The sequence below is a fragment of the Lissotriton vulgaris genome, chromosome 8 (genome assembly GCF_964263255.1).
Source record: "Lissotriton vulgaris chromosome 8, aLisVul1.2, whole genome shotgun sequence".
NCBI classification, from domain to species: domain Eukaryota; kingdom Metazoa; phylum Chordata; class Amphibia; order Caudata; family Salamandridae; genus Lissotriton; species Lissotriton vulgaris.
This window is the reverse complement of record NC_141696.1, coordinates 595,193,213-595,206,021: the sequence shown is the minus strand read 5'-3', so window position 1 is coordinate 595,206,021 and position 12,809 is coordinate 595,193,213.

Genomic DNA, 12,809 nt, shown 5'->3' with positions numbered 1-12,809 from the left:
TTGTTTTTAAACAGGTCTGATGGAATTCCATCTGGTCCCGGGGCTTTCCCTCCCTGGGTTGCCTTTAGGATCACAATCACTTCTTCTAGTGTAACATCCAATTTTAGAATCTTTGCACCTCCCTCCCTCAAAAAATGGTTTGGGGATGTTGACCACCTTCAGGTGTACTATAAAGTTTGGAGTAGCGATTTACCCACACATCTTCGTAGATGGCAGTTTCAATGCGTGCTTTAGTATTATCACCAAAGAAAGAAACGTTCACGGCTTTCCAGAACGCAGTGACGTCCTTTCTCTGAGAAGCCTCGCACAGCGCCTCCCAAGCCTCCCTTTTAATTGTTGTTTTCCTGTTGTTCAGTGCCTGATTATACCTTCTCCGAAGATCCCTAACCAATAGGGGGTCACCGGGAACGGCATGTAGTGCATGTTTAAGATTGGTGTGGGCCTTAGTGCATGCAGAATCAAACCAGTTGCTACTCTTTACTTTGCGGTTTTTTCGATCCACCCATAAGTTCTCCTTAATTTGACGAGCGATATTATTAAATTGATCTATAATATCCTAGCTATTAGAATTCTCGTAAAGTATAGCCAGGAAGCTAGGTAGGCACTTAGATATTAACTTAGCCAGGAAATCACCAGGGACCACCTGGTTCCACTTGAGGGAATAACCATTTTGTCTTGTCAGGGTTACATCAGAGACGTTCTGTCTGGGTGGTTGTCCAGAACTCAACTGCCGAAGAGGGATTGAAATCTCCAGGACTAAGGGATAGTGGTCACTTAATGCACTGCCCAGAGTATCACAGGTTTTGATTAAGTGTCCAAGGCTGGCAGAAACTAAGATAAAATCTATTGTGGTGCATGCGCCCCTGCCTATGAATGTTGGCTCAAAGGGAAACTCAGAATGGCCAACTTCATTTGCATACTCCAAGTCCCCTGAGAACATGATATCATTTAGCAAATCTCCGCATAAAGAGTGCTCAAAATGTGTCAAATTGCTATCATGATCAAGCATAATACCGCAAACTCCATGTCTTTTTGCAGATAGTACAATTAAAATCGCCTCCCCATATTACTGACAAGTCCATACGGTTATTATCTATTTCTTTATTTAACTAATTTCCCAGTTTTTTTAATGTGACTTCCATGTCCATAGAAGAAATATTATTATAAAAATTAATAATTAAGATACAGGCCTGTTTAGTTTTATATAACTTTACCAGCTGATAAGGACTGCCAGAAAGTAATTGTACTTTCTGGTATTGGAGCTGGTTTGATAAAAATATGCACAGGCCACCTTTTGCCCTGCCATGTGCAACCTCCACTGCCGGTGTAAAGATGGTTTTATAACCAGGAAGATGGAGTGGCGCTATTAACCATGTCTCCTGAATACACAGGATGTCAAACTCATTTATAGTATCTAGCCAGATTGGGTTTGTTATTTTAGCTCTGAGTCCTGCGACATTCCAAAACATTATGCGGCTCAAATCCCCATTATCTACAAGGGTAGCGGTACCACCCAGTTCCTTAATTACCCGGGTATCCCTCAGTTGTTCTGTCATGGTGTGCAAATTCCCAGAAATGCTACTTGTATTAATCGCCGCCGTTACGGCATGTTGGTTAAGGGGGTTATTTACCAAAGTGTTGGCACTACACCCAAAACTGGATGTTGCACCTTTCTCAAATAGTGGTTTCTGGACATACCCGGTTCCCCCTGTCCCCTCCTTAAGAACAATAGTTCCCGTCAGGACACTAATAGGTAAAGTGTCCAGTGTCTTTTGCCTTATGGGGATTCTTAGTGATTTTTTAGAGAGCCAGTCAACAGAATCTAGGCCGGATAGCAGTGAAAATTGATTTGATGTGATAATGTTGAAATCGTTATAAAAAGAGTCTACTGGATGGTCATCTTGATGGTAAACATTCGATGGTCTTGCTATATAAGTGCCTCCTGGGTGGCATTTTGTCCAAGGCATAGCTTGCAGTCTCGGGTAAAAATATGACAAGTCCCTCAAGGCTATGCCACTATCCCTTGCCAGGCCAGGTTTGAAGGTAAGAAGTTACATGCCTGTCCCAAAAGTTCACAATGAATAGGTCCCCTGCAACATTTTTTGACCGATGTCCCAGCCAGCCCACTCTCCTTACATGGAAAATTTCCCTGTTTATATTTGTTGGCAGTGGTCTATTATTGTTTAACCAATGCATTACTTTATTTTTCAACTCGTAATATCCCTCTTGTTTCCCTGTAGGTAGTTCAGGGACCCCTAGTAGCACAGCTACATATGGAGTCACCTCCGGTGGCAAATCTATACGCGGTACCCGTATATTCATTCCATCATTTTTGGTTCCCCTGTTATGATTGGGAGATGTATTTACCCGCCTTACCCTGATTTGCTCAGTCTGCTTTGGGGGTTCAGTAGTGTTGTTCTGCAATTGGGTAGTATTTGATGGAAGAGGCACTAATTTCTGAACTACCTCATTGTCAGGGTTTATATTAGCAAGGCTTGGTGTAGTTGTTTGATTACCTTGATTTAGGGCCGTAGTTAGAGTCTGATTTTGAGGGATAGGAGCCAGGTTATTAATGAGTATAGTGTTCGATCTTATCGCTTCCTCCAGTATCTCCAGCTTCTCCCCTACTCTTTTAATCCTTTCAACTAATGGAATGATTAGTGATTTAAGCATTTGCTCAGTTTTATCCAGTATAATTTGTGACTGGGGGGGACAATGAAGATAAGGGGGTTACAACTGGATTTCTGGATGGACATGTCTTTTTCTTAAGTGGTGAAACATATAGTTTTGGGATTTTTGCCGGTCTTCCCCTATGATTTATTCCTCCACACTTTCTTTTAGAGGGAGAGCCATGAGCATTAGGAGTCACTTGGGGAATATTAATGGTAGGTGATTTTGGGGAAGAGGAGGAATCACTCTCCTCTGATATAATTTCTAAAATGGGATCTGCGCTTAAATTCTCTTCAGTGTAATCCCTATTTGACACTCTAGAGGCATCTGGTGAACAGATGTTAGGAGAAGTATTGCCCATAGTAAGTTGAATCTTATCATTGCCAGATGTTATTAGTAATCTTGGGGGGGTAATTGCATGCTTAATAGCCCCCAAAGAGGACCGCTTATTATATACAGGTTCCAGGGATAGACGACGCTCCGTAATTGCGATCTCTTTCTCTAATACAAATGTCTCCCTTTTAATAAATTGATCTAAGGTACCTGTGATAGACCCACCCACCGTGGACTTTCTGGGCTTACTAATCTTTGTTGTCATGGCTAATATCGAGCACACACCATATGTAACAAAAATTAGGCACACACAATATGTCTCCAGACAAAAGATAAATATAGAATACAAAGCCTGTGAAGATAGTACTGATTATGAACAAAGTCTTACTTCATAAGTCTTTAGGTTGAAGATAAGAGGGGTGGCCCAGCCCAGCCCCGGATGGCCACAGACAGCCCCGCCCTTGTCTCAGGCTTCGCCCGGGCACTCCCGCGCGCTCCCGCGACGCGGGGAGTGATGCGGCTAATTGTGCGCCTCCTGGCGCATTTTTCCCGTTGTGCGGCTTCCGGCCGCAAGGTCCTCTGGGGAATGTAGTTCTGCCCCGCAGGCTCACCCCCGCACGGCGGCCGCTGAGATGCCACGAATATGCGGCGGCGGGGGGCGAGCAGGCACGCCAACACAGGCAGCGGGTCCACCAGCGTCAGTGACCCCAGATGCGAGCGCCCACCGAAGTGCAGGTAAGGTCCCAATCTCGCCAAAGTTTTCTAAAGAAAAAAGGAGCCCGCACCACCGGGAGTGATGCGGCTATTTGTGCGCCTCCTGGCGCGTTTGTCCCGTTGTGGGGCTTTCGGCTGCAAGGTCCTCTGGGGAATGTAGTTCTGCCCCGCAGCCTCACCCCCAAACGGCGGCCGCTGAGATGCCATGAATATGGGGCGGCGGGGGGCGAGCAGGCACGCCAACACAGACTGCGGGTCCACCAGCATCAGTGACCCCCAGATGTGAGCGCCCACCTAAGTGCAGGTAAGGTCCCAATCTCGCCAAAGTTTTCTAAAGAAAAAAGGAGCCCCCTACTCTCTTTAACGATTCCCTAGGGAAATTTGTAAATTTTAAATACAAAATTATTCTCAAGGAGGGTGCAATTCCTGTTAGACACAGAGTAAGAAATGTGACATTGGCGTATCATGATAAACTCAAGGAAATATTAACTGATTTTGTTTCTAAGAACATCATTGAAACCATAGAATCTTCCCCATAGGTTTCTCCGGTTGTTTTATTACTTAAAAGCAAAGGCGATCTTCGTTTGTGCGTTGATCTTCGTAGTCTTAATAAAGAAATATGGATAGATAGGCATCCTTTACCCCACATAAATGAGTTGATTTCCACGCTTTCAGGTGCCTGTGTTTTCTCCACAGTAGATTTAGCCAGCGCTTATCATCAGGTAGTCTTACATGAAGAATTTACATTTTTGACAGCTTTTGTAACTGCTGAGGGTATGTTTCAATTTTCACCCATGCCGTTCGGCTTAGCCAGCGTTGCTTCTGTTTTTCAAATACTTATGAAGCAGGTCTTGGAAGGATGTTCTGGGGCGATTGCTTTCCAGGACGACATTTTAATTTTTGGAAAAGCTTACAAGGAACATGACAAGAATTTGGAAAATGTGTTAAGATCTGTACAAAATAAAGGTTTGACGTTGAAATGTTCTTAGTGCAAATTTAGGCAAAGTAAAGTGGAATATTTGGGACATGAGATCTCTAGCAATGGTATAAAACCGAAGTGTAATCATGTTCAAAGCATTTCTAATGCTCCCACTCCTACCACAAAAGAACAATTGTCTTCTTTTTAAGGCTTGACAGAATTTTACAGCGAATTCGTACAAGATTATTCTTCAAAAGTACATTCTTTAAGAACACTGTTGAAAAAAATGTGAAGTTTACTTGGGACAAGGAACAACAATTAGCTTTTGAGTTGTAAAAAAAAGAAATTGTTAATGCACCATTTTTCAGACCTTCCGAAATTGGAAGAGAATGCATTGTATCTGTAGATGCAAGAAATGTAGGCTTGGGCTCCGTATTAATGCAAAAGATCAAAGGTGATCAATATGTTGTCTCTTATGCTTCTACATGGTTCTGAATATAATTATTACACCATTGAAAAAGAACTGTTAGCATGTACATGGGCTGTGCAACATTTCCATCAATTCTTGTGGGGTACCAAATTTCACTTAAGAACAGACCATAAGCCATTGATCAATATGCTAGCTGCTGGTGGTGGTAAAACATTAACAGCTTGTTTAGCACGATTGGCCTCCAAATTACAAGAATATCAGTGTGTTGTTGAATTGGTCCCAGGACGTTTAAATGTACATGCAGATTGCATGTCACGATTACCTTTATCAGACGCACCTGACACCAACAACAATGGTGTTGATTTTGATTTGGCTTACACGATTGATGATGTTATTAAGGGAGGTATTGATGTATTATCATCGGAAGCTATTTCTGAAACTGATTGGAAAAATGCAATGTGCAAGGACAGTATCTTATCTAATGTTGTGAAATTTTTACATGTGGGTTGGCCCGAAGAAAGGAAATCAAGTGGCGAGCTTGTGTCATTTTGCAAGATCAAGGATGAGCTAATGTTTTCTAGAGGTATCGTAACAAGAGGGGATACAATTGTTCCTCCTTGTAAAATTAGGGAAAGAATTTTGACCATGGCTCATGAAGGCCACATGGGAATGTCCAGCACCAAAAGACGAATTAGAGAATTTTACTGGTGGCCTGGTGTCGATAATATGGTTGACGGTGTTTACTTGTTACAACGCATTTTTTACAACGCACTACTGTTACAACGCATCCATTACAACGCGGATACTGTTACAACTCATGTTTTTACAACGCATTTTTTTACAACGCAGGTACCTTTACAACGCATACCATTACAACGTAAGTATTGGTAAGTATATAGTTATATTTTAAATGTTATATGTTTGGGGTTAAGGGGTATTTTTAGGGGTTAGGGTCAGTATTGGGTCTTAGGGTAAAGGGGTATTTTTATGGGTTAGGGTCAGTTTTGGGTTTTAGGGTAAAGGGGTATTTTTAGGGTTCAGGGTCAGTTTTTAGTTTTTGGGTAAAGGGGTATTTTTAGGGTTCAGGGTCAGTTTTTAGTTTTTGGGTAAAGGGGTATTTTTAGGGTTCAGGGTCAGTTTTTAGTTTTTGGGTAAAGGGGTATTTTTAGGGTTCAGGGTCAGTTTTCAGTTTTTGGGTAAAGGGGTATTTTTAGGGTTCAGGGTCAGTTTTCAGTTTATGGGTAAAGGGGTATTTTTAGGGTTCAGGGTCAGTTTTCAGTTTTTGGGTAAAGGGGTATTTTTAGGGTTCAGGGTCAGTTTTCAGTTTATGGGTAAAGGGGTATTTTTAGGGTTCAGGGTCAGTTTTCAGTTTTTGGGTAAAGGGGTATTTTTAGGGTTCAGGGTCAGTTTTCAGTTTTTGGGTAAAGGGGTATTTTTAGGGTTCAGGGTCAGTTTTTAGTTTTTGGGTAAAGGGGTATTTTTAGGGTTCAGGGTCAGTTTTTAGTTTTTGGGTAAAGGGGTATTTTTAGGGTTCAGGGTCAGTTTTCAGTTTTTGGGTAAAGGGGGTTTTTTAGGGTTCAGGGTCAGTTTTCAGTTTATGGGTAAAGGGGTATTTTTAGGGTTCAGGGTCAGTTTTCAGTTTTTGGGTAAAGGGGTATTTTTAGGGTTCAGGGTCAGTTTTCAGTTTATGGGTAAAGGGGTATTTTTAGGGTTCAGGGTCAGTTTTCAGTTTTTGGGTAAAGGGGTATTTTTAGGGTTCAGGGTCAGTTTTCAGTTTTTGGGTAAAGGGGTATTTTTAGGGTTCAGGGTCAGTTTTTAGTTTTTGGGTAAAGGGGTATTTTTAGGGTTCAGGGTCAGTTTTTAGTTTTTGGGTAAAGGGGTATTTTTAGGGTTCAGGGTCAGTTTTTAGTTTTTGGGTAAAGGGGTATTTTTAGGGTTCAGGGTCAGTTTTTAGTTTTTGGGTAAAGGGGTATTTTCAGGGTTCAGGGTCAGTTTTTAGTTTTTGGGGTACAGGGTAAAAATAAATAAAATTTAATTTTAAATTAAATTATTTAATAGTAAATAAATTAAATTAAATTACTTTGCATTTTTTTTGGGGTTGAGGGTCAGTTTTGAGTTTTTGGGGTACAGGGGTACAGGGTAAAAATAAAGTTATATTTTTTTTAATTTACAATAATTAATTTTAATTATATTTAAAAAAATTACTTTATTTTTTTGGGGGTGTTTAGGGTCAGTTTAGAGTTTTTGGGGTACAGGGGTACATGGTAAAAATAAAGTAACATTAATTTAAATTTAAATTAATTAACAGAAATTTAATTATTTAAAATTACATTAAATTATACTTTTAAAATTAAGTTACTATTATATTATTCTTATTAACATATACTTACCAATACTTACGTTGTAATGGTCTGCGTTGTAAAGGTACCTGCGTTGTAAAAAAATGCGTTGTAAATACATGCGTTGTTACATGATCCGCGTTGTAAAAACCGCGTTGTAACAGTATGCGGAGTAAAAGTCCGCGTTTTAACATCATATATCCATGGTTGACAAATGGGTCACACAGTGCCTTCCTTGTTCTAAAAGTGATAAATCAGTCAAACCACTGTCTGTGGCTATCACTCCTGTTGAGTATGTTCAAGGTCCTTGGAGGAAACTGGGTATTAATATTATTGGTCCTCTTGGTTTGTCTCTCAACAAAGATATTTATGCTTTAGTTTTAATAGATCATTTTTCAAAATGGCCCGAGTTGAAGGTTGTAGATAAGATTACTTCAACTCAAATAATTGAATTTTTAGATGAAGTGTTTTGCCTTGAAGGTTTACCTGCAGAGCTAATTTCTGACAATGGTCCTCAATTTGTTAGCAGGGAGTTTGGTTTATTCCTTGAAAGATGTGGTGTTTGGCATAAAAGAGTGTCCAATTATAACCCACAAGCCAATGGCCAGGTAGAACGCTTCAATAGGGTGATTAAAGAATCTATTTAGCTAGCTATAAAAAGTGGTTTTGAATGGGGAAAAGGCTTTACGTGCTACCCTATTATCATATCGTACTTCTCCTAATTCTGTTACGGGTCTTTCTCCGTTTGAGATGTTACGAGGAAGAAAACCTGGTTCCAAGCTCTTGCCTTGGTGGTTGAAGGTGAAGAATTCTTATGATTCCTCTTTGGATCTATCCCAAGTCTGGGAGCGTGTCCAGAAATATCAAGAGAAAATGAAGGACAATTTCTCGCGACATCAATCTTTTGGTTCCAAAATTAAAGTGGTTGATTTTGTCTGTGTCAAGTTTGGTGGTCTTTCAAGCAAGAAGTGGGCTAAATGGTCTGATCCTGTTAAAGTTCTGGCAGTTTTCAGCAGAGCAGTAAGAGTAGATGGGGAACAATTTGGAATTTTAGACGCATATCTTTGTGTAGATTTGTTAGCTCAGAGTTTGTCGCTCAACCCATTGTTTCTAAATCTACTCCAGAGAATGATAATAGTTCTAGTTTCTTTGACATGTTTGACGATTCTCTGCCCAGTTCAAATGTTTCGGAGTCATGTTCTAACAATTCTGACAATTTTCAAAGTACAGTTTCTACTGTTTCTCATGACAATATTACTAAACCTTGCGATAATATTCCTGAATCTGAAAGTCATGTCAGTGAATTAATGAAAAGCTCTCGCATTAAAAATGGTCCTGTCAAAATGAAAGATTTTATTCAATTTTAATTGTTGATCATTTTTTTTATTTTTTTATAGGGGGATGGTGTGTGGTCTTCCAATCTAAGAATGTCCATGGTTGCAGAATGTTATGTGTATTCTATTCTATGGAGATTCTGGGAGCGTTGGAAGCTTGAGGAAATGTTACTATCAGATGTGGTTGTTTAACTGTCTTCTCCAAATAAACTTACTTTTCTTCAATGAACCTGCGTTGGAATTCTTCACAATTGTAATAAAACCTGAAACAATGCGATCAGCAAAATGAAAACAGGGTTATTGAATACAAGTAATAATATTAATGTACAATTTATATTACACAAATGCGACAAAAGGAATGGTGCAAATTATTCACACAAATAATCCTGCAATTTAGCTGGTAATTTAACTTCCCTGCCCTGTCTACTCACATGGTGTTCTCTCCTAGTACCTTTCTCTTCATGTGAGTCATCATGATAGGAACAATCCAGTTTGACAGTCTCATCATCCATGCCTTGAATATCGTTTTGCCTAAGCGCAACAGGATTGTTCAATACTTCATCCTCGGTATCGTCAATGACAACATCATCCATGCCCTCAATCTGGCACAAGTAAGACTTTATCAGAAGTAAAAACCCTGGGGCAGATTTACAAGCCCCTTGCACCACCTTTGCGTCACTTTTCCCATATTAAAAGTGTGTCAACATTGGCGCAAGGGGCTTGTACATCTGCCCCCTGACACCGACATGCGTGTTGTGTCTTCAGAAGTAAGCTTCCAACTATCTTTCTCAGCCGCTGCCTATGCCCAAGGTTCTAGAACCGAATGAGTATTCTTCAAAGAGCTCTGGGCATACACACGCAGAAAGGAATGTTTGCCACACTGCATGCAGTAAACCACAACAGCTACGTAACATGGACAGAGTCAGACCCTGGGGAGATGTCTAGAGAGGACACTGGAATTGTAAGCAAGGGACTGCCTGCCAAGTACACTACACCGGCCTAAACCATGTGCCAAGGACGCACAGACAATGTCATTAGCCATTTGAACGCCACTTTCCAGTCAGGTAATCCAAAAATCTGACTGCAGCAAGATGTACTATTCTCTTTACAAAGTTGTGGGTTATGTCGTTAGTAAACTATCACTTTTTGTGACTTTCTGTACAATTGACTGGGACTTTGATTAAACAGTAGCCTACGGAGTGCTGCGTGATAATTCACGTCTTATTAGGCCGGTGCAATGAATATTCATGCAACTGGTTTTGTCTTGTCGTCACTTTTCACTATGACCATTGTGTGAATTTACATGAAAACATCTTACTTTGCATTTTTCCGTTGTCCTCATGCATGACACTTACGTTGTTGTGCTGTGATGTTGAGTTTCTGTTGGTGGGCTCGGCGGAGGATGTTTTACACAATTGTAACCCCCCCTTCAGCCCATTGGACATAATCAGCAGGTCAGACAGGTCTGAACTTCACCCTTACCAGTGAAGCCCTACAGTCATGTACGCTTGTCACAGTCTGGAGAAGAGACCCTGATTGCATCCCTCACATGTCCCATGGGAGAGAGACACTACTACAGAAAGGCTGCCTGTCAGTAGACAGCGCCATCACCATTAAGCAGCACTGCATGACCTTCAGAGATCAGAGCTAGCGGTCCAGGGTCTGTAGCTGTGGTGCACTTCTTCACAGGCTCTTTTACTTCAATATTAAACCAGTTACATCATACTGCCAATTTTGCATTCATTTATCACTATAGGCCATCCTCCCAAGTTAGTGCCCTTCAATTTCTGGTGCTTTGCAGAAGTTTTAATATCTTCTTACAGTTTCTCGTTTCTCAAATGAGTGTCATTTATGATATTTATACGTTTCCATCGTCTTCACTACTTGGATTTGCTCGCAAGAAAGTGTCACTCATAGTGGTTGAATGTCACTCATAATTACACCGAATTTATGAAAATATCACTCATAAGCCATCTGAAACCTTGGCAGCTATGTAGTAATATGCCAGTAAATATCATTACCCTGGAATGAAGTATGTACGTGATAGGCTAAAGCCTGTTATTTCAAGTTTTTACTTGGAAATGAGGTATAACACCCATCATTGGTATGTAACCCACCAAATATCTTGTTAGCTTTCTTTCTGAATTTTTCCCTGATTGTAGCAGGTTGGACCTGCCGAAACTCTGCAAAAGAAAACAGGGGGCGCTATATTTATCGCAAATCTCAATATACCAAATCCTGTGTAAATTCATTTATGCAAGAGTGGAATTCAAGTCTCAGGTCGTAATCGGGGCCTTGAAGAGAGAAGAAGAAATGCGAGCATCATGGCTCCCTGTCCTATGTTTGTCTGAAGTTGTACTCGGCCTTCTGTTGTGGGTGGGACTCTAGTAATTGCCTATGACCATGTAAAGACTCACGAAAATCCTGAGAACACTACTTAGTTGAGTGCAGGGGCGGCTCCTCTGCTAAGGCGGAGGAGTGTCGCCCCACTGCTCTTTTAGCAGGAAAAATACAATTATAATAACGTAGTTATTATCATTTCATTTTTTGTAGGTTCTGGGCTCGGTTAGGGTGGGACAGGGACAGTGGCACAGGGGGAGGAGTGGTTTGCACACTATAAGTGCACATGACTGCTTGGCTGGCCATCTTGGGCTGGCCAAACAGTCATGAGCACTTTGCATGTTCACCACCAGGCTGCATTACACAGTCGGGTGGGGAACATGCCCAGGTCCCCAGTCCCAATCTGAGTGCAGATCCACGCTGCTCAGACCAATCACAACGCTGCATTGCAGCGTTGTGATTGGCTATGGGAAGGCTGAGTGCGTCCTTGTTTCAGGACTCGCCAGAGAAGCGGAAGAAAGACGCGGCCCGACTCACCCTCATTCCCTGCCAGCCGCTACAGGCGGAGTGACAGCTTCACTATTCCCCGAGCGTCCCTTAGCTTGCATATTATTTTCACCACGTCATAAAGTAACATAGCACTGCTCTTTGACTGGTCTTCTATGCCAATCAGGTATGCAGCATATATTGAGGTATTAATCACTTGGGTGAACATGTTTAAGCATTGCACTAGTAATATTTAACATATGCCTGCCTGGTCTTCAGCTTGCTACTCTATTTCACTAACAGCAGGGGATTTTTTTCTTAAGCATCACTTACAAGGGTGCCAAGAATCAGCCTACCTTCCACCCCTCAAACTGTAATCAGGACCGAAGCATTTAGCACATGCCTGCATTCTGCTCTGTTACAATATGCACAGAATGGTGCATTGTGTTTTATGTGTGCTAAACTTCTACTTTGAGACTGGAATTGCTGAAATGAAGTCGTGGTATTTTGTGGTTAAATCTGCAAGGAAACACTGTCTAGTCATGAAGTGTTTGTGCGTATACCCACTTTCTTTTTAAAAACCCATGGGCAGATTTACAAGCCCCTTGCGCCATTTTTGCGTCATTTTTAACATGGGAAATATGACGGGAAAGTGGCGAAGGGGCTTGTAAATCTGTCCCCCAGTGAGGAATATAATATCCCAATTCACAAGCGGACGTTAACGTAGAAAAGACGTATTCTCCCAGGATGCTCCTCGGCATTAGCTGAGAAAGACCCGTCACCCAGGCTTTTCATTAAATGGGATCACACAGCAGTTCTATTTACAACCAATGTTAGGTTATCACACTTGTAAGATAATGGACACAAATAGACCAGACTCAAAATAAACATGTTGTGTTCAGCCCTCTATCATGAGGACTCCTTTACTTTTAATTAAGCAAGGGGCGAGTTGTTTAACCAGGTGGGATATAAACATGGCGCAGTGCACGTTTCCACATTTTAGCTAGAATCCAAGGGCTCTCGCTGTTTCTATAGTAACATTATTTCTCTCTTTAGTTCAATTCATCTCCCAAAAAGCGGTTATTCAAGAGCTGCAGATACAAACGTCTAATGGCCCCAGTAAACCCTCGTTGTGGAGGAAGAAAAATGCGCCCAATGACCCTAAAAAAAAAACTACTTAGAATACCCGCAACTGAGTACAGCATGTTTCCTAAACTGACATCCTAATGGGACCCGGGGCCCAC